Source organism: Aptenodytes patagonicus, chromosome 5 (genome assembly GCF_965638725.1).
Source record: "Aptenodytes patagonicus chromosome 5, bAptPat1.pri.cur, whole genome shotgun sequence".
NCBI classification, from domain to species: domain Eukaryota; kingdom Metazoa; phylum Chordata; class Aves; order Sphenisciformes; family Spheniscidae; genus Aptenodytes; species Aptenodytes patagonicus.
The window spans coordinates 40,880,803-40,902,928 of NC_134953.1; the positions used below are offsets into that span (position 1 = coordinate 40,880,803).

The window sequence follows — 22,126 nt, forward strand, 5'->3', positions numbered from 1 at the left end:
TGAAGACAAAATGGATGTGTGCGAGTGTGTACGTGTGTATATTTATGTGTAAGAAGGAAGGCTATACTTGAAGTGCTGCATTGTTACAAGAGGATAACAGGTCCCTGTGTAAGGTTAACTCTAGGTCCATGTTTCATTTCTTCTTATAAAGTCAGCTGATTGGTGGAGCTGGTAAGCTAATAGTATAGGAGATATAGTAAATAATTAATAATATTAATATTAATGTTTTGTGGACTTTTACAGGACTGAGTCTTGCTTTAGAGAGTTTGAGACTTTGTGTATGAATTCTCAGTTACTCTTACCTGAATGTAACTATTGCTTTTGGTTTTCTTCTCCTGGGGAGGCAGAAGAATGGTTAGCAAGAGGTTAGTTGATGCAGTTTATCTATCGGTGTTAGTACTCAGGTTTCAGGAACGTAATCCACATGGCTTTGCAGTTACAACCCTATGAAATAAGAGTGCAATTTAATGAGAGGACTGCTCCGCTTAATGATGAAGTGCTCCTCTGTCAGCTGTTGTACTGAGCTGCTGAAGCAAGAAAGTTAGCCCCAATTGCTGGAGAGTGAACATGCAGACTGTAAAGAAGTGTGGGGCTCGATATCTTCTCTATGGTTTTCTACTTGTACTAAATCACTGATTGGAATAACTGTATTGTCATCTTGTGTCATATTTGCTTAGGTGTAATAGCTTTGCCAGAAAGGCAGTCGCCTGTAAAATTGTGGTGCAAAGTTTTTAATGTTCTTTGGAAAGGTGGCGAGGGTTGTTAGAGGCTTTTTTTCTTTAAAAGAAAAAAGTTACTTTTTATTTTTCTTTTTTTTTTTTTTTCTTTTTTGTATGAACTGACTGATTTACTGGTGTATGGGATTCTCTGGTGATAACAACTTTTTTAGGAATAGTAGACAGGTCTTTATGCTGAAGAAACATTTGCTCACAAATACTTCCCAATGACATGAAATGAATGAAATTTAAGCTGTTAAGATTAAAAATAAAATTAAGTGGCCATGCTGGACTCTGGTCTTTACTTGCTGTACAGCTAAATTGTTGTAAGGTTTAAAGGTATAAAGTTAGAATTGATTCCTTGTGTGCTGCAGGCTTTGGTTTGAGATGTCCAGTTTTAAACTTCATTTCTGCTTTTTAAATTGTGCATGTTAATAATTTTTTTCTATGAATGTCCATTATCCACAAGCACTATCTTTGTGAAAATTTGCTTTTTTCTTTTTTTTTTTTTTTTAAAGAGTGGACTTGTGAAGGGCATTTGTGTAGTTTAGTATTGATATTGAACTTTCAGGGCTGAGGTGTGATAACACTGACATTTGTAGCCAGTTTTGGCACCACTGGCTCTAAGTTCATAATTTTAAATACGTATTAGGAGCTTCAGATTGGAAAAGACCGTCTGTATATCCAACTGTGGTTCTTGCTACTGTAGCCTTAATACCGTACCATTGCTGGCATACTTACTGAGCCCCATTTGAAAACAAGGGTATGGCTGGGTTTTTTGTTCTTCTGTCCCTGGTGCTCCCTTTGAAATCCTGAGTTCCTGACACTCAGATCCTTCTCCTGATTTCCAGAGTAAACACAGTCTTTTTTTTCCAGTGTCTTTGCTGTCTTTTTTTGGGTACCTCTTTTATCTGACATTCATCTTTTAATGTGTGGATCAAAATGGTATGTGGTGTTCATTTTTACGCATTACCAGTGTTTTGTTCAGCGATATCATTGCTTTCTCATTGCTATTGGAAATATGTCTGTTCTAGATCCAAGTATCACACTTGCCTTTTTGCGCCTGGATCACATTCATGGTTTATAATTATGTTGTAATTAACTAAAACACCTTGGTCCTCCTCCTTTGTGGTTTTCACTGGGAAGTGCATGGCATACCAGGAAACTTCTTGTACTCCCTGAGTACATGACCTTGAGTTGTGCCTTACTGAATTTTGTCCTGTTTCTGTTAGTTCAGTTCTTCAGAGCATCTAGTTATTTCTGTGTAATATCTATGTCCTCTCTTCTGATATCCGTATTCCCGCTATTATGTGTTATCAACCTGTTCCTAATACTAGCGACAGAGTTATTGGTTGAAATGTTTAATAAGATCAGTTCCAAGACTGATTTTTAAGACCCTCTAGTAATCACTTAAATTTTCAGGACTTGTGCTGTTTTTTCCCCTTGAACCAGATGCTCTTCTACCTCTAAATTCCTCTGCTAGTTGCAGCTTAACTAACAGTTTCCCATGTGACACTGCTGAATACTCTGCTAAAGTCCAGATTAATGAGATCTACAGTATTTGGAGAATGTTATCTGATGAAGTAATCTCTTAGGTTAGCCTGTCACAAGCTACCTTGTGTTAAACCCATAATAAATGTGGTCACATTTTCCAGTGCTTTCATGTCTTCAGAAGGAAAGTTGAAGGGAAGTGTATTTGGTCTCTGTGCCACTGAAGTAAGTTTTCTAGGCTTGTAGAAAATTCTTCTCTTTTACTTTAACCATGAATAATTTATTTCCTACTCTTCAATTGTATGCAGTATCCTAGTTAAAAGAAATGTCTTAGTGATGTTCAATTTTGTGTGCCGTTTATTTAAAAACTCTGGGTTCGACTGTTTAATGTCCCCTAAAGTTTTTATTTCACTTTATGATGATTTCCTCTTTTGTACCCTTGTGTAGCTTACATTTTTTTTTCTTCACCATTCACCCCCTTCCTCTGATATCATAGTAGACATTAACACCCTTACTAAAAATAAAGGTCAAAAATTTCCTTTAGTACTTAGATTATCCTTCCCAAAATACCCTTCTCGCCGCACGGGAACCCAAGTTGTTCTTTTCCTGATCCTTCCCTACTTAGAGCACCCAACAATCTTTATAAAGCTATCAAAACCAGGAAAATACTGTGTTTGGACTTTGAGATCTTCCTGAGATTCTGTTATACCAGTTCTCACTGTTTTTTCTCTTCTTGACCTCTTCGTTGTGTCTGGTTTTAGGCTTTTTAAAAATCCGTATGTTTTAATTAAAAGCCTTCTAATGTTAGAGGTAGTTAACTGTTAGGTGTGCGTTCATACAGAATTAAACGGCGAGTCTTTCTTCTTAAGTGTCTTTCTCTCCCTCTTCCTTCCTTGGAATACTGAAGGGTTTGATACCTGGGATTTGAAGATTTCTAGGCCTCTTTCATATTCAGATAGCTGAGCTCCTCAATTCAGTTGGTTTTTCTAGTTAGTTCCCTTAATTTCTTTTCTTCAGAACAAATGCTGATAAATCTTAAGTACAAATCTGTTTTCTTTTGTTCTTCCATTTTGTTTAATCAGCTTCTTACCATTCAAATCTAGTTTATTTTCTGTGAGTGAACTCTCTCAAAATCGAATATGAATTAACCTTATTTCTTATAGATATAAAGGTTATCCACTGAATCAATCATGTATGAGAGTATACAAATTACACTGCTATTAGTATTCTTTGCTCTTTGTTTCTCAAACTAAATTCTCCAATAGTGGCACAGTTTCTATATAGTTCTTACTTCTCTTAAGAACACTACAGCAATCTATGTGTTGCTTCGAGGTTTATGGCATTACTGCAGTCAAATACAATTTGACTGGATCAGCTCTTCCCAGAGTGATTTTGATCAAAACCAATATTCAAGTTTAACATATGGTGCTCTTCTGGCTTTATATATCTGTCTCAAATAGAAAATCCTTTGGAGAATATCTTCTCGTGTCTGGAGAAATAATAAGATGAAGTTAGCTGGTTGCACCAATGGTTCCTCTGTTTTCTTACCCTGGCTCATGTTATTTGTATGCTACTAGCAGCAGTTTGCACGCCAAGAGAGCCAACCACAGTTAATGGAAGAACTCTGCCAAAAATTAGACCAGACATGGTAACACCATCAGCGTTTCAACCCTGTAATTAACTGTGGCTACTGCACTTTGTTGTAAAAAGCTGAATAATCAGAGTGGTTATTTCATCTAGAGATCGCAATGGATATTAGCTTTGTCCTGACGGAGCAGAAGCATTCCTCGTAAGGCATTCCTTCAAACGCTGATGATGCTGTTTTCTGTTCTATCTGTAGAGAAGATATTTAAGATTTTCTTTTCTTTTCTCCAACACAGGGTGATCACAAACTGGATATACATCATACTGTTTTACAGTTATGATGAGGTGATGCCAGAAAGCTAGCAGACATAATCAAACCTGAAGCTTGTCCTTTGTAATAATTCAGAACCTCATCTGAAGTCCATTGAAGACAATATTTCTAAGGTTCAGATCTCTGCTTCAGTGCTTCCAGGTGGCATGGTTTTACATCCATACTACTGTTGTGCTTGTAACTAATTGAGTGTGTGCGCGCTCTCTCTCTCGACACATATGTAATGTGTGTGCATATATATATATATAGTAACTACTGTCCAGTCTTTGGGTATTCGGGGTATGTGCTTCAGCAGTCAGTATGTCTTTGTTCCAGTCCTTGTTCTGGTGGTGCCCCATTTGTTTTAATGTAAGTTCTACTTTGCTGAGTAGACCTTCTCTTCCACTGAGCAGTAGCTATCAGCTAAATTGCCACCAAGTTCATGCACAGATAGATACTATCTGTTGATTTGACAGAGAAATATCTGCAAGGTTTCAGTGCAAAAATCCAGACTAAACCCCAGGCTTTTAAGAATAAAACCTTTGTATCACAATATACAGAAATAATTGTAAGCTCTATTAAAGCACAGAATGTCTCTTGAAATTTTATAGTGGTTTTTAATATCATACACCTTTTGTAAAGTGAAATTCTGCTATGACTCTTTTTCTTGAAATTGTTCACTCTTTTGAGTATCACTGGTGCTTTGGCTTTGAAGCTGTGTAAGCTGAATCTACTTTCTATGTGACGTTTGAGATGCTACACCACCTTTTGCATTTCTGAAAAATTACCATTGCTTGGTAGTACTCTTTTCCTTCCTAGCATACCAGCACACTTTGGATTATAAATTAAATAAATGTTCTTATTTTTAAGCACTTACGCTATCTTTGATCAAATAAGTGAGGAAAGAGTAGAGCAGGATTGTGATAATCAAATCATACATGAGGATTTGGAGATGTAATTTCTGATGATTCACGGGGACAAATATGGTTTGTTACAGTTTGCTTCTGAATGTACTGAGGCCAGGATGCTTCTAGGTTGCAGAAGAATTTAGGTTCCTCAAGTGACAGTTCCTGATATAGCCACAGTCTGTAGGTTGCTCACATTCACTGAATCTCAGCCATGGGATTTCTGTCTTCTGGTAGAAGAGCCTGGCAGGGGGGAAGGTTTAGGGAGGGGGACTTACTGTTTTTACTACTCTTCTAGTGTCATTGCAAAGTGCTTCCATGGTTTTGAGCTGTGAGAGTGCATGCTGGACCTGCTACACTGCTGGTCCTAGGAAAGCGGAGTTTGATTACAAGTTAGCAGATGGTAAAAATTTGAGAAGTCACTGTACTCCCACCTCAAGTACAGTCATAATCACAGCTCACAGACCAGGGAACAGCCAAATAAAACAGCTGCTGTTTGACACAACAGGTCAGAAGCTGATGATGAGATGCAGAGCTGTTCTTGGTCCATAAATTTACGTCCTTGGTTCATAAATAACTGACACTTAATTTTAATTTGGCCATGTACTTTCACACTGTATCCTTCCTCTAACAGTTTTGTAATGAGCTTCCAGCACACTTGATGCTTTGGGGACTCTATTTTAGAAGTTCCCTGCTCAACCTACTGAGCATTTGCTTTAGAAATACTGTGTATTGAGGATAACTCTATATTCACCACCACTTCTAAGTCTCAAGTTCAGTTTTTGGCATGCTTTGGTGCATCCTGACCAGGGAGTGTAGTGCTGCACGTTTGAAATCGCTGCTAACCAGATGAGCTTACTACACCATGCTGGCCTAGATTCTTTGTAAATCGGTTAAAAAACTGTTCTGGGCTGTTCTTGCTGAGTAGACAGTGTGTTGGATAGCTTACCATTCCTGGTCTACAGGCACAAAACCAGGTGAATTACAGTATACCTGACCTACCTCTGAACTCAAGAACCTTATAGAAAATAAGCTAGACAAAATCCTCTATTTCTGTACTTCTGAACCAAATACGTAGTAAAGCGACCACAAAGCTATCATTTGTGGTGGAGTTGACTTCCTAAGGTGAGCCTGGAGTAGCGCTACTAGACATCCCGTGCAATGGTGAATTGATTCATCCTTGCCAGGGCATCTGTGCATGGATGTAAAAGTTTTGTCTGTCCTGAGCAAAACGCAAGAGCTGCTACTTGCCCAAGTGATGAATGTTGTGAGGCCTCAACAGGTGAGATGCTCTATATAATGTACTTCACAGTAAACTAACATGTGAGAGGGTGTGAGAAAGATGGTATGCTGATGAAATGATGTGGTTGCTTGCATTGACAATCCTCTCTTTTTCAGCTCTAGTGGAGAGTGGAGTTTGTGCTAGCTTGATACAAAGTGCCCTGCTGTGCCTGGTGGAAGTGAGATGTGAATGACCTAGTCTGCTTCTTTAGAAGAAGAGAGCCTTGTTTAATTTGTACCGTCGTGACCCTTCAGTTCCATGCAGTGTCCAATTTGTCTTCTAAATAGCTAAGGTGGGCCTTGGTTTTGCTTCTGCAAGTGAGTCTTTATGCTACACATACTGCTTGAAATACAGCCAAAAGTCTAGTATACTTGCTTCTCCCAAGTGTACCTGTAAACAAGTAGAGAAAACGTGCTTCTCTGTTAACCTCAACTCCTGTTCTTTGTTCCTGGATGCTTCTGACTTACTTGAATGTTGAACACACCATAGGCAATGCTTTCCTTAAAGGTAGGGAGCAGGATAAGAAATTATAGCCCTGTAACTTAAAATTTAATAGCTTAGAATCTCCCAGATTTCCTAGCATCAGCTGGAAAGTGGAGTCCACACTACAATTTATGAGCCGTGGTAGACACTTGTTTCAGCTGATGAGTTGTACACTAGACATAGCTCAAGGCTGCTGCTAGTGCTTACAGAGCTCTCCAGAGGAAAGATGATTGATTGATCCAAGGCCTAGCACTGTTTTGGCCTTGGATCAACATCAGAGACCTGAGAAAGCAACACGAACCATCCTATGGGTGGACCTGTTGCTTATCTTTTGGTATAACTTCTTTATTTTTCCCTACTCACATTGACTTAGCTCAATGCAAAACACTTCCATGTAGTATACCTTGGAGATGTCTCTGTTCAGATAGCTTTAAGCCCAGATAAAAGCTGTTTTGCTCCCTCTGTACTATATGAAACTGCTCTGTTCATTTGCAAGTGGTTTTTAGACCCACTGTTAAAGCCAGACAGAGTAGTGTTGCATTAACTGGATTGCTGCCTGCCTGGTATTTTTGCTGTTGTAAGACCACTCTCCGTTGAGATTTGCACAGTGGGGTCTGTGAGACTCCCTGCCAATGGATGTTTTGTTCTCCAGCCTGTGTCTTGAATAGTCATCACAGCCACTGTGTTACACCTGCATCCTCCCCCAGGACAGTCTCTGCTCTGTGCCACGAGAAGAGTTAGAGGCCTTCAAAAGGGTTGTCTTGTACTGCAGTAGGAGCTGTGTCAGCTGTGGCGATTTCCAGGCACTACACATATCTAAATGATTGTAAGAAGGCAGTAATGAGGCTTCAGAGGTGCATGCTTGCTTGCTTGCTCTCAGGTGAACCCCTCCAGTTTCTGTTCCTGTTGCTCTTCTTTCTCTCTGCTAGCCTAAAACTGGGAGAAAGCCCTCACATTCCTTTTTCCCCACGGTCTTTTCTTGGAAGGTTTATGAAGATGGCAGATGGCTGCCTCTCAACAAATCCAAATTAGCACCATGTTTGCTGTGAGTATGGGTATCAGCAGTGTCTGCTGGTACTCCTTCTACTGACGGACACTTGGAGCTGCTTGTTCTTCCCATCAAGGCGTGTCCCGTCCCGTTCCCCCCCCCCCCCCCCTTCAAAGAGCTATTCTCCCTGGTAGGGATGGTCACCCTCTTTAGAGTGGGATTGCTCTTTGTCTTAGTGGGCATTGCATCCCAGGCGTGTTGTCAGCCTCTGTCTGCACCCTTCTTCAGCAGCAACATTCTCTTTTAGATTCTGGTCTGGATCTTAATAGAGGGGGACTGGCTTTAACCTTCTAGGTTGAGTGCAGCGGCTCTTTGATATTCATGTGGGATCACTGTGAGTTGTGGGACCACAGTGAGTTGTGAGCCCTGGCTTGGCCATACCGCCTGTAGCAGGGCTGGAGGGGAACTTCTGTGCCTTCAGCTTACTGGCACCTGTGTGGGTGCAGGGTTTATAGTGTTTTCTGCACGTTGCCTTCAGTATTCCCTTGGGACTGCCTTCAGTATGCCCTGAGGCAGCTCCTGGCCTTGTTCCTGCTCTAGGTGCAGTCACGCCTCTCCCAGACACCAGGTACCGGCACCTGGACAGGTTTCACAATATTCCTCAGGGTATTCAGCCCCTGAGCTGGAAGACAGGGATGGCGAGCAGCATAAACTCCCCATAATCCAAGAGGAAGCAGTCAATGACCTGCTACGCCACCTGGATGCTCACAAGTCTATGGGGCCAGATGGGATCCACCCGAGAGTGCTGAGGGAGCTGGCGGAGGAGCTCGCCAAGCTGCTCTCCATCATTTATCAGCAGTCCTGGTTAACGGGGGAGGTCCCGGACGACTGGAGGCTTGCCAATGTGACACCCATCTACAAGAAGGGGCCGGAAGGAGGATCCAGGGAACTGCAGGCCTGTCAGCCTGACCTCGGTGCCGGGGAAGATGATGAGGCAGCTCATCTTGAGGGCGCTCACAAGGCATGTGCGGGACAACCAGGGGATCAGGCTCAGCCAGCACGGGTTCATGAGAGGCAGGTCCTGCTTGACCAACCTGATCTCCTTCTATGACCAGGTGACCCGCCTAGTGGATGAGGGAAAGGCTGTGGATGTGGTCTACCTGGACTTCAGCAAGGCCTTTGACACCATCTCCCACAGCATTCTCCTAGAGAAGCTGGCGGCTCACGGCTTAGACAGGTGGACTCTGCGCTCGGTAAAAAACTGGCTGGACGGCCGGGCCCAGAGAGTTGTGGTGAAGGGAGTTCAATCCAGTTGGCAGCCGGTCACGAGCGGTGTTCCCCAGGGCTCAGTTTTGGGGCCGGTCTTGTTCAATATCTTTATCAATGATCTGGATGAGGGGATCGAGTGCACCCTCAGTAAGTTTGCAGACGACACCAAGTTGGGCGGGAGTGTTGATCTGCTCGAGGGTAGGCAGGCTCTGCAGAGGGACCTGGACAGGCTGGATCGATGGGCCCAGGCCAACTGTATGAGATTCAACAAGGCCAAGTGCCGGGTCCTGCACTTCAGCCACAACAACCCCATGCAGCGCTACAGGCTTGGGGAAGAGTGGCTGGAAAGCTGCCTGTCGGAAAAGAACCTGGGGGTGTTGGTCGACAGCTGGCTGAACATGAGCCGGCGGTGTGCCCAGGCGGCCAAGAAGGCCCATGGCATCCTGGCCTGTATCAGAAATAGTGTGGCCAGCAGGACTAGGGAAGGGATCGTGCCCCTGTACTCGGCACTGGTGAGGCCGCACCTCGAATACTGTGTTCAGTTTTGGGCCCCTCACTACAAGAAGGACGTTGAGGTGCTGGAGCGTGTCCAGAGAAGGGTAATGAAGCTGGTGAAGGGTGTGGAGAACAAGTCTTATGAGGAGCGGCTGAGGGAACTGGGGTTGTTTAGCCTGGAGAAAAGGAGGCTGAGGGGAGACCTCATCGCTCTCTACAACTACCTGAAAGGAGGTTGTAGCGAGATGGGTGTCGGTCTCTTCTCCCAAGTAACTAGCGATAGGACGAGAGGAAATGGCCTCAAGTTGTGCCAGGGGAGGTCTAGATTGGATGTGAGGAAAAATTTCTTTACTGAAAGAGTGGTTAAACATTGGAACAGGCTGCCCAGGGAAGTGGTGGAGTCCCCATCCCTGGAGGTATTTAAAAGACGTGTAGATGAGGCGCTCAGGGACATGGTTTAGTGGGCATGGTGGTGTTCGGTCGATGGTTGGACTTGATGATCTTAGAGGTCTTTACCAATCTTAATTTATGATTCTATGATTACTGGATGCACTTTGGAGAGGACCGAGTGCTTTCTGAGGGGCAGGTAGCGCCAGAGTCTCTGCCATGGCTTGTGCATGTGTGTGTGAAGCTTGGGCGTCATTGGTAGCACAAGCAAATGTCTAACTCTTGCTTTGCATGATTTGAAGTGGCTCTTGGATCGGAAGTCAGACTCTTGGTTTCTTTCTTAGGGCAAACATTTAAGTATAACCCCTGAAAAATGTGACTTAAGCAGACTTGCGGGAATGCAAAATTAGTAAGTAGTAGTAGTGCTGATGTAGTCTTTGGTTTCTAGTTCGCAAACATCTGGCATGTCAGTAGATATGCACAGAAAATGAGACAAATCTGAGTGCCTGATGGGGGCATAAAGAAAGGTTTCTGTACATACTATCTCACCACACAACCTACATGATTGTTATGAAATGAACTGATGAGAGATACTACTTCTCCCACCATCATTAGGATGCAAGTGTTTTCTGAATGTGCCAGATGTTTGGCTTTCATTATCTGGAAGTTTCTTTCATTTCCAGCCCTAGTGAAAGGGAAGCTTGAGCACGTCCAGCAGAATTACAAACAGTTTCCTGTATGAACGAAGAAAGCAGCATACTTAATGAACTGCATCATGGTAATAGTAAGTCCAGCTAATGAATGCTTTCCCTGTTATTTTAGAGAGGTGGCCAAGTGACGCTTTTCTGATTCTGGATCACTGAATCCGTATGGGTTATTTGTCTGAGAAAGGCTTCCTTTTATTTTAATATTTGAAGGAGTTTATTCAATACCCTATACTTTACAATCAGATTTCTGGGTTATTCGGAATGACCTTGTATTCAAAACTGGCTAAGGGTATGTCCTCTAAGATGCTAGCAGTTGAAAAAACTTTCTAGTTTTAGTTATCTTTACTAACAGTTTTTTGTAGTAATTCTGGAGAAACCCAATGGACATTTTTTCAAAGCACTATAATATCAACTCCAGTAACATTTTTTGAAAGTATTAGTTTGTGTAGAAGGAGGAGTTTCTGAACTACAGGTTGTAACCGGCTAGTTAAGACTTGCACGTTCAATACTGCTCTGCCAAAACCACGGTAGACTCTCTTGACTCCATGTAATAAGGCAGTTGCTGTTCCTTACCAGAATATTCCTCGAATATGTTGTCATATTACTGGACTGCTTTGGGATATGTGTATATCTTTTTATTTCCAAGGGTTGAGTAAATGGTTTTGGAGCATTGAAAGGCACTTGGATACACAGAATATTGCTGCACCAGGTGGAACAGATTTGTTCTTTCCAATGGTAGAAGAAGGGAGAACTTGTTTTGCCTGGTCTTCTCTGAAAATATTTTCTTCAGGCAGGCCAGCTGGATTGTGGGGGGGCTTCATCTGCGATTCTTTAGCATTTCATGCTTGCCATAACTGATCTGGAAGTGATCTTTACTGCAGCTCAAGTGTGATTCATTAGCTTTTCCAGTAATTGGAGCTGAGAACCTACTGGAAGTAGTTACAACTAATGGGAAGACCAGAGTTGATGGCCTCGCAGTTGAAATGCAAGCTGCATCTTGTAATAGATGAACCTTTAGGGCTGTCCTGCAATTGTTCTTCAGAATTATACTCTTCCAGTCTAGAGGTGAGAATGTGGCTGAACCCTCTTCCTGGTGCTGGAAGCAAGGAGATTATCATGAGTGGTGCTAGTTATTCACATGAGCTTCGTGAAGAGTGAGATCACCTGTGTGTGTTAGCTGAACAGGATACTATGCATTTTCAACAGGAGGAGGGGATGGCACTTCAAATGATGTTTAAAAGCATTTTTCCCCCCATTTTGCCAGCATTGCTTTGTCTATGTTGTGCTTTAGAGAGCTCCTTTTTTTCCAGAAGCAGGGAAATGCACTTGTATTTTTGTGTTAGCTGTACAGCAGAGGTACACAGGGAGTTGCCATCGTCATGTTGGCATCTCCGCCTGTGATTTCTCACTGTGCTCTTCTACAATGGCAAAGGGAACTAAAAGATAGCAGATCTATCTCTCCGAAAGCAGAGTCTGGGGGATCAGTATCCCCTTTCATTGCATCTTTTAGGAAAGACCGGGTGGAATTACTGCAGTGCTGCACCATTTCTCCCTGAATAACTGGAGGGAATTAACAGTACCTTGAAATATAATGTATCAAAAAATGATGAGGCCTCCAGCAGTATGAATGTAGAAATCTTATCTGTGCCTGTCTCATAAGTCAGAGCTTCTGGAACTGTTCTCTTCAGAGTCCAGATCAGCTCCTCAGTATCTCTGACTAGGTTTATTAGGCAGTATGACATTTTAATGCAGTCCAGTGGTTTTTCATAATTTTGATCAGATTGGATATGAAACAGTGGATTGATGAAGGTCACTTTGGTTTGTAGGTGACATTGCAAGTACTGACATACATACTGCATTTTCCATTGACTTGGTGTGCTTGCTTTTCAGAAGATCCTTAGTTTCTATTAGCTATGACCTCAAGTCCTTTTTGTCAGGAAGCTGCAACTTGGGAAGAGGGTCTGGGTGTTTGTTTTTTTTTCGTATTTCCTTGAAGAGAGCTGTTGAAGGATTTGGATTGAACAAAAGCAGGAGAACATGAAGGGAAGGGCAATAAATGTGGAAGGAATGGGAAGAATACGCAAAGATCTAAGTCATGTTGGAGGAGGATGAGGATATAGAGGACAATGAGGAGGAGAAAGAGAAGTAAAACTTGTGAATAAACACAAAAGCAGGCTGGGCCAGAGGAATGCATTTTATTCCTCCACAAGAATGTTATGAGGAGAGCTGCACAGCATTTGGCTCTGTGTGGCTGCTGGAAGCTAGATGGGAATTGCCCTTAATTTGAATAATTTTGTTTCATAATCTGTTGTGAAAATGACAGGAAATCTGTAGCGCTCACGCTATGTTATGGAGCAATCCGTTATCCTTTTAATGCAATGTCTTTGAATATGTTGACTGTTAATATGAGAAGTGGAAAGGAAATTCAATATTTAGTGTCTAATATGTATAATACATGCTTATGTATTTACTCTTGTCTGTGGGTAACTGAAAGAGGATTTTTTTTTAATGCCTAAACAGGTTTGAAATACATCTATGCTATTGATGCAAATCAGCTGACTTTGAGTACTCTAGTGATTTCTAAGTATTAGAGTTAAAATATTAGATATTTAACTTTTCAGAAACAGCAAATGTTTTGTAAAATATGGTACTCTTATATATAAAAATTCATTTTCCTTTATATACAACCTGGCAGAAATAAGAAAGAAGCCATGCAAAACATTTTGGGTTTGCTCATGCCTCAGACAGAGAATAACTTCTCCAGGGAAAAGTATAAAACCATTCATTGTTGTACCTGTCTCTCTCTTGAAGTGTGTGATATGCCCACTGCTTTTTTTGACTGTTTAGTGCCGTGTGATCACCACTTCTTACTCAGTCCTTCTAACAGTTTCTTCATCTGGTGCTTGGACGTCTTGCCCTACTCTCTCTCGAGTAGAATTTGGGAACTGGAGTGTTCTCTGTGTTTGATGGAAAGAGAACTTTATTATCAGTATTGGTTTTATGTCACAATTGCAAGCAAGAAAGTGGTTATGTTTTCTAGCAGGAGTTTGGAAAAGAGGAGTGTTGCATTCCGCATGTTGGTACTAATAAGCCCTATAAAATTCCAGGAAAACTGTATTTTTTGCAAAATGTGGGTTACAGGAAGTAGCATAACATCTGTTGCTCTCTAAAAGAGGATTTTGGAGCAATTCCTGCTCTTTCTTAAAAAAAAAAAAAAAAATCCCCTTTTGCTCAATTACTGACATTAAAATATCATTAAATATAGATAAATTGCTTGAAATACAACACGATGATTTTTAGTGATATCGAGGGTTTGAGAATACATAGGAATAAGTATGAGCTTATGGGAAACGAAAAGCCAATAAAATTGCAGTTTCTTCTTACATGCCATACACTTGATATAAATTTCTGGATTACAGTTAATTAGTCATATTCAGTGATGAATATTTTATAAAAAAAGATGTAGAAAAGCTGGTGCTTTAGGAAGTTTTTGGGAGGCCAACTAAATTTAAGAACAAAACCCCAGCTTTCTTCTCATAACAAGAATAGTAATAGTATCTCATAAGTAATTGTAGAGAAGGGATGCAGAGTTTTTTGCTCACATGTTTTACATTAACATAAGTTATTAGCATACTTTTAGCATATTATTGATTTAAAATTACGTCTTATAATATGTACCTTGAAATGTAGTTTCTTCTGAGATATGTACTCTAATTCTTGCAAGCCTGTTGCTGCATGTATTATGCTTAAGGTTTTTTAGGGTTTTGGGGAGGGGGAAGAGGTTAGGGGTTTCTGTTGTTGCTGTTTAAAGGATAGGTCTAGGATAAGTGACTGGCCCCATGAGTGTTTCAAAGCTATTGTGAATCATTCCACTTACTGTACTCAAGAGATAAGGCATTGCTCCCAAAGTAACTTTTTATTACTGCAGGTATTGACATTGTGTCTAACACAGACAAGCAAACTGAAGGATCACACTCATCCAGGGCAGATGTGACTGGATATGTCTTATTTTGTAAGAAGTCCTGTGCAATTGTTTTCAATGTCAATAAATTAAAAATTTGCCAAGAAGCAAGCTACAGGTTGCTGATCCTAAAGTTCTATAGAGCCTCTGGCCTTTCAATAGAAATAGCAATCCTTCACTTTGAAAGCACAGGTTTTCTCAGTCTTTATGGCATTAGGTGTATGTTAATGGCTTCTGTGTCCTAGCATACTGTCTTGTCTCATCCAAACTCTGAGTACTGCTAATGTAACTCATGGTATGATTCTTTCTATTGCATCTCAGCATTTTTGATATGTTGCTGCTTTTTCTTTTTGGATTCTTAAGGTTTTTGAAATGAAACTAAATATTCCATCCTTCAGAGGAATGGGAACGCTTCCTTGCTTATTGTTTCTGGAGTTTGAGTTATGTATATGAACTTTCAACTGGAAGGATAATGTTGTACACATCTGCAGTGTTTGCGTGGTGATTTAATCAGTGAACTTTCCCTGATTGTTAAAGAAATAGCCTGGAGTCACATGCATGGATATTTATAGGGGATGGTAGCAGCACTAAGTCCGTAAACTGTACAGCCTGAAAGTCTTTTTTTGTGTATTTTTTGTTATTTTCAGTATTGATGAAAATAACGCATATTCTCGTGATGGCTTTAGTAGAATAGGTACATACAGTGCCATCCATGGCTGGCACTGGTGTGCCTACTTTTTTCTTCTTTCACCGCTTTTCTTGTCTAAAGCTGCTGAGCATGGGAACGCTCCTGCAGGCAGCTCAGGGGAGGATCTGGCATTTGTATTTCTGAGGAAGTGCCTGGGGAAGATGAGAATATTTGATGTGGTAAGAGTTGAGTGGAAACTGGAATCGGTCAAGGTGACAGGTAAGTGGATGGTCTTCGTTTGTTGTTGCTCCCACAGTTTGCTTGCTTGCTCCTTACTAAAATTAGCAAGACATGCTGATGAATGAGATGCAGCATGGCAATATCTTCTTGAAGCAATAACCTGTAGTGGCAAGTCATGCTTTCAGCCTGTCTGTATGTGTGGGATGGGAAAACAGTGCTAGTTAGAAATGAGGGTTGGAGAAGGAAGAGGTTTTTTAAATGTGAGGAAGATAAATCAGTGCTTTGCAAAAACACCTTTTCAGGCCAATTTAAAATACTTTAATGGTATCTGTGTGTTAAAAATGCACCTCCCATAGGCTGTTTAGCTTTGACTAACCGGCATTTCGCAATGGAAGAATGCTCCAGTTGAACATTCTTGTTTCTCTCTTTTTATAGAGAAGAGGAATGTGTACTCTTGCTGTAAATGACAAGCTTAATCAATCTGAGTATGCCATTTATCTAATTAAAATTGGAGATTATTAGGTTTTTAGGTAATCCTTTAAATTAGATCAGAAATCATTTTGTCTTACAGCTTGATGATTCCTTTCAAATAGAGTTTTGTTTTCTTGCCTAGAAAAATGAGGTGTTCTGCAGTCTCACGTCCTGCTTTCAGATACTCCCATTGCAATTTCATGCCCTGTAGCTTCTGAAAAACTTTGATATATGTTTTTAAGGCAATATGTGTTGTTCAAAGCACTATGTTCTGTATATACATGAAGTTATGGAGTATATCTTCTATACGGACATTGCTAAGTGGCTTTGTGACTTACAGTGGAAGTAGTAGGTTGTTAAATCCTTGTTATATACCTGTTAGGTTTATACAGCAATCTGTGAGAAGCTCATTCGGAAATGCTTCTGTTCTTTAATGGTCTCTTTGTTGTTTCCTGTTCCATGTGGTTTCTGCTTTTGCATGAAAATTATTTTGGTGAACTTAATCTGCCTCTTCCCACCCTCTCCCCCAAGATGAGAATGAGAAGGGTACAGCAAGCACGGCAACGCTGATGCTACCTATCCCTTTATCTTGTTTTCCCCTCTCTTCCTTTTGCTCTGCACAGCCTGAGTTCTGTCCCTGAGAGATGGTTTTAAGCTCAAACAACAGCTATTGCTTCCTTTCAGGATTTCAGTGCTGTGTACAGTTCATGCAATATACAGTAGACTCCTGTTTATAGCGAAGCTATTTTTCATGGCTTGCTTTGAGTGCAAATTGCACTTCAAATTAAGCACTACAGATCTCCTATACCATCTAGCTGTATTCCCCGTTCTGCCTCTCTAAAACCTGCTCTTGGTGGTTGGTTAGCTACAGTCATACCTCTGGGTTTCTACATGTGAGATGGCTACATTTGTATTAATGTAATGTTTAAATTGCAGCACAGAGGGGCCTTCCTTTGGTTACTTTAATTCAAATTTACATTTAACACAAATCTTTTTTTATTTCCAAAAATGAGTGCTGTGGTAAGTGCAGTTTATCACAGTTGCTAATCACATACCATGCCTGCAGTTGTGAATCCTCCCGCTGGGTAAAGATGTGCTCATCTTCCCCTTAATTGTGATTAGTATTCAAATAGTACCACAAGAAGCCATCATTCCCCCTGCTCTGGTCACAAAAGCAAGCTCACTTCTCCTTGCATATTTCTCAGACAGTGGGGTTTGCGTTTAAAAGGAGAGAAAACAAGAAAAGAAAAACCCCTGTGAATGCTTGCTATTGCTAGAGTGTTTTCTTTTTGAAATGAGAAAGCTTGCATATCTTTTGGATCTTTTACCCAACCTATTGGTAACAAATGGAACATTTTATGTGTTTTGTTACTGGTTTGGGTTGTGTTTTGTGGGGTTTTTTGGTTTGTTTTTGTTTTTTTTGTTTGGGCTTTTTTTGGTTAGGTGTCAATGCCTCATGTGAAACAGGTATTTCAATAAATCCTGCTTTGTCAGCTCATAATTTTTGTTGAAGATCTAGGGGCATGGAAGCATGTGTTTATTTTTGGGTTTGAGACCACTGATCAGTCAAGTACATACTAACTTTGGACTGGATGCTCAAAGACCTCTTTTCATGAGGGGTGAACATACTGTAAGGGATGGCTGCATGTTCCCTGGAGTGTTTACAGTAGGTGGTTTGTAAATGCTTGAATTCTCTTGTCCACAGGGTCCCTTTGTAGCCTCTCATTAGTACAAGACTTGAAAAACTGGGTAAGGGAGATTAGCTCCCTTCCTATTTCAGTCATTTCTAGCTACTGAGAGTGACACCAACTGCAGTGCCCTGGGGATGCCTCCGTGAGGTCACTCAGTGTTTTCTTTGCCTGGGGCTATTTTGGTTTGTAATTCTGTATATTCTCTGTGAAAACAAATTTGCAAAGGCATGGAGTGGTTCCTGAAGATAGGCAGGTCTTGAAGCTTCACTAGATGTATTAGATGCAGTCTGATGGTGCAGTGCTGAGCTTCAGGTGCTACTCAGCTGTTTCCAGTTTGATTATTGGAGTTGTTGCAGCAAAGTGCTTTGGAGCTGTAAGTGAGCCAAATCATTGTAGTGCCATTAATTTCACTCCTGATAGTCTTTTCAAAATACCAGTTTCTTTTGACTGCATTCCCATATCAAGACTGGTTGATGCTGATATAAATTGCGCATCATAATCCATCATCTTAGAGACTGTCAGAGACGTCATCACAAAACGTCACCTTCAGTTTTTCTTGACTGATCCGGTCCTAAGCCCCTGTTGATCATTGCCCAGTAGGTGGTGATACAGTTGCATTTAGCTTTGGATTCTTTACAGGTATGCCAGGTTAATCCTAAGTTTTTAAAACTTTCCCGTTTTGGAGGGTTTTTTAAACTATAATCATTTAATAAGCTGCTATTGTCTTGATCTTAGTCATTGATGTGGAAAACGTGTCTTAAAACCTAGCTATGCTATGTGAATGACAGTGACCTCAATTTATGACTATTTCTAGGAAGACTGCACAGGCAGTTTTAGTCTGTAGAGTGACACGGGCAATATTGCTTAATCAGTTGTTCCATAAATTAATGAAGGCTTAAACTTTTCTCATTCTTGATATATTGCATTTAATAATCCCATTAATTATCAAAGGCTAGAAAGAAACAAATTACAGGTTTTCAAGATTATGGTTTTGGCATTTGCAGTCTGCAAATCCTGCTTTGTATTGTATTTTTTGCAGAATTTTTAACCTCTGGGAAACTCAACAATTCTAAGTCATGCACTGACAAATTCAAAATGAAACCCAAATTGCCCGGGGGTTCTGGTAAGGACTCTCTTGGTGCTCCTTTCTGGTTTCTGAGCTCTTAAGGTCCACCAGCTGCTTCTAAGCATTTTTAATACTTGGTTACTCAGAAACACCAATAAAGCAAATACCAGCATTTTCATGAAAGTCTAAAAGTTCCAGAAGTCATTGCTTTTAGAGAGTGGACCTGATTCCCATGAAAACCTCAGCAGCAGTTAGCTAGGAAAATTAGAAACTGCTGCATGGATATTATGTAGGTGTATTTCGGAAATCCAGATAAAATTGCTTTGTGCATGCTTTCCACTGGAATAAATGTATGAGCTTTACTGGCGGAAGAATTCATCTGTTGGACTCTGGCAATGTTTTCCAGCATGGATTAGGCAGAAATACACAACAGAGACAAACAGACAATACTTGGGGTTTTTTATACTGTAAGCGTGGCTGAGGGAAAAGGTGAAAATTGTTTCCTCAGCCGTGCCAGGTGAGTACTGTGGAGACTGGCCTTGCTGAAAACACGTGTGTATGCAAGTTTTGTGGGCATTTCTACTTGTATTTTACATATTGGTGAAGGGAAGTCCAGAAATTATCAGGGTCTCATTCGATTACAAATTGAATCAATAGCAGAGACCTTGCTGACTGCAGTGACTATTTTCTTTGTGTACACACACATTTTATATGTGCATGCACTCATATATATTAAGCACACAAACATGCAGATGTGTATACACAGGCCCAGGTGTTGCTTATGTTACCAGTAGTCTAATTTTATGTGTATAACCTCCTTTGACCTCACAGTGTTGTCAGATGTAGAAGTAGCTGCTTACAGAGATTTTCAGGACTGAAGGCTTGAGGTGTTACAGTGGCAACGTGGTTACTTCAGTTCCTTGAAAAGGAAGAGCAACTTGAACGTGATGAGAACGCCGAGTTAGTGGGTGTAACATGCAAGAAGATACACTTCAGTTGACAGTACCTCCATCCTGTTTTTCTTAAGCCTTGAAACTATCTTCGCTGTTTTGAACAAGTGACATAGAGCCTGATGTGGGTAAGGAGGATTGGCGAGAAAGAGGTGCATTTAAAATGGCTATTTTATGTTTGGATGTTCCTCACAGGTACCTGCCGATATCCAGTGTTTAAGCCTTTTGCTTATAAGAAAATATTGGTTATGGTTTGTAGGTGACCCAGTAGTACGAGTACTGTGATGCTGTTTGTGAGTACTTACTTTCCTTCATTACACTTTCCTTCACCTGATAAAACATCTTTATCTCAACCCCCGGGTTCTCTCACTCTTGTTCTTTACGTTTTGTCCTGTCCTGCTGGATGGGGGGAGATGTATGAAGACAGACAAGCTGGAGAGGCATTGACTCGTAGTTAATTCTTCGTCTTCTTAATTAGACCTGATACCAGTATGAAATGTGATAAGTTACTAGTTTCTGTGTTAAAACCTTCTTAGGGCTTTTAATTTTTACATCTGTGGTAGTGTTAACTGAACATAATTTTAAGTCTTAGAAATGCCAAACTCTTCAGAAATGAAATAGTAGCACATACACCTCTGTACAACCTGCACGTGTATGAAGTACCCAAAAGTATGGCAATGTAATTCAGCAATTTCGTTCTGAAGTTTTCTCAAAGAGCATCGTAGGAGACTGTTGGAAACATGGGTTTATTAAAGGGAGAGAGTTGCACGAATTTGTGTAGGTAATTACATGAGTCTTAGATAATATTTGTGTGAACTCACATCAGAATGTTTCCTATAAATAGTTTTCAAACCTGCAACTATCAATATGACTAGCAAGAGATGACAAGGTAATAGCAGAAAAATCTGTATATATATTCTTTGTTTGTCTAAAATACTGTATTATGTTCTCAAGGAAGTGCAATCTGTTCAGGGTAACATACGCATATGTATGTTTATAGACTTACCACAATGTTGTGGTAGAAGCACAGGACTATGCCTGTAAGCAGAGTGAGTGATGGCAGTGTTTGTTCCTAGCTTGGTCCGAGAGCCCTGGAAGTACCTTGTGGGGGAAGGTTGTGGGCAGCTGAAGTTGGGCTGGGTTTGTGCATGACTACTTTGCTTTGAAAGTGGAAAAAATACTTGGCTACTTCCAGCCGAAACCAGGACAGTATTGTACCGTCTGCTGGTTTATCATCATTTACCAAAGGTTTAATCTGTGTCCTAAGCAGACTCTCAATACATAGTCTTGAGTAGTTGATACACCTGGTTTTATCTTCAGATACCATAAATATTGGCCTAAAGCTGCCATGCATATTAAAAAAAAAAAAAATATCAGAATTAATATTCTTTTTGTGAACAGAGCTTTATTTTGCTCTTGTGGGCTTAAGTGTGTGTGTGTTTGCCCTTATTTCTCCAGACAACTGTGTTTATGCTTTCCATTTTTCATGGACAAATTATTGCTTTGTTCTAGCCAGACTTTATTAGTCATATTAATAAGAAAACAGTTTTGAGAAGGATATGAAATTTATTGAACTGATTTGTTTGTCCTGTTCTTTTAGATTGTATTTTAAGGTATTGTCTTCCAGTTACCATGCATTTTTATTCATTTGCCTTTTACTTAGTATTTTTGCATTAGTATCAATATTGTCAAAGTCAGTGGATGGGCAGCTTGATGTATTTAACCCTTGGCTTCAAGTATTTGGTGTTTTCACCATGTTAGCTTCCTTGTATACCGTTCTTTAAAGATGCAAAACCCAAATCCTTGATGGTCCTTTCCTTCTGAGTGTTTTTTAATGGCTTATTGAAATGCAGTAGCTGGGTTGAGTGATATTAATAATAATATATTCTTAGATGACCTCAGAAGGTCATCTTTCATTCCATTCTGGATAGTGCAGAGTGCAGTTTGTGGCTGCAGCACTCACTGGAGCTCAAGTGCTGCCTTTTCATAGAGGTAAGGAGGCACCTGTAGCTGGAGAGCTGCTGTGCTGATCATTGCCGCAACATGTGTGCACATTTGGCTCTTGTGTTTCTTCAGTGACCTTTGTCACTGCCTAATATTTCCCCATGTGTCTGTGTTTTTTCTCCACTTTTAATTGCTTCATTGCCTCCAGGCAGTGGCTTTAGAACTGCAGGGCACTGCAGCTTGCAGAAGGAGCTGGGAACTGGCTGGGCCAGACCTGTGTTGAGACAAGAGTGGGAATGCAAGAGCTTAGGTCTCATCATATCAACTTTAGGCAAACAGGGCAGAATGATGAAGGTGGAGAGCTGCTTAGCTCAGGATTGGTTTTATTTTTCTCTCTTTCATGGAAAAGACCCTGTTGGCTCTCAGTCATTAGGCTTCTTTGCAGCCCAGATGACTTCTTCTCCAAAGGGCCTAAAGGAAGAGCAGGCAGCTCTAAAAAGTGTCACTTCTGCTTCCTGCGTATCGTGGTGAGCTGTGTTGTGGTACTTTCAAACATGT

The 22,126-nt window shown here is 40.8% G+C and overlaps 1 protein-coding gene across 15 annotated transcripts in view; it reads left to right on the plus strand.

Moving 5' to 3' along the window:
• The window catches only part of PCDH15 (protocadherin related 15), an 896,179-nt gene that overhangs the window by 445,847 nt on the left and 428,206 nt on the right, over nt 1–22,126 (plus strand). Inside the window, exon 1 of one of the 15 annotated variants that reach the window (XM_076339480.1) lies at nt 4,243–4,263. The exons of 13 other annotated variants lie outside the window; for them this stretch is intronic. The gene's annotated coding sequence lies outside the window, so the exon portion shown is untranslated. Of the gene's footprint in view, nt 1–4,242; nt 4,264–6,564; nt 6,581–22,126 lie in introns of those variants that run through there. One more of the 15 variants, XM_076339481.1, reaches the window with a different exon arrangement.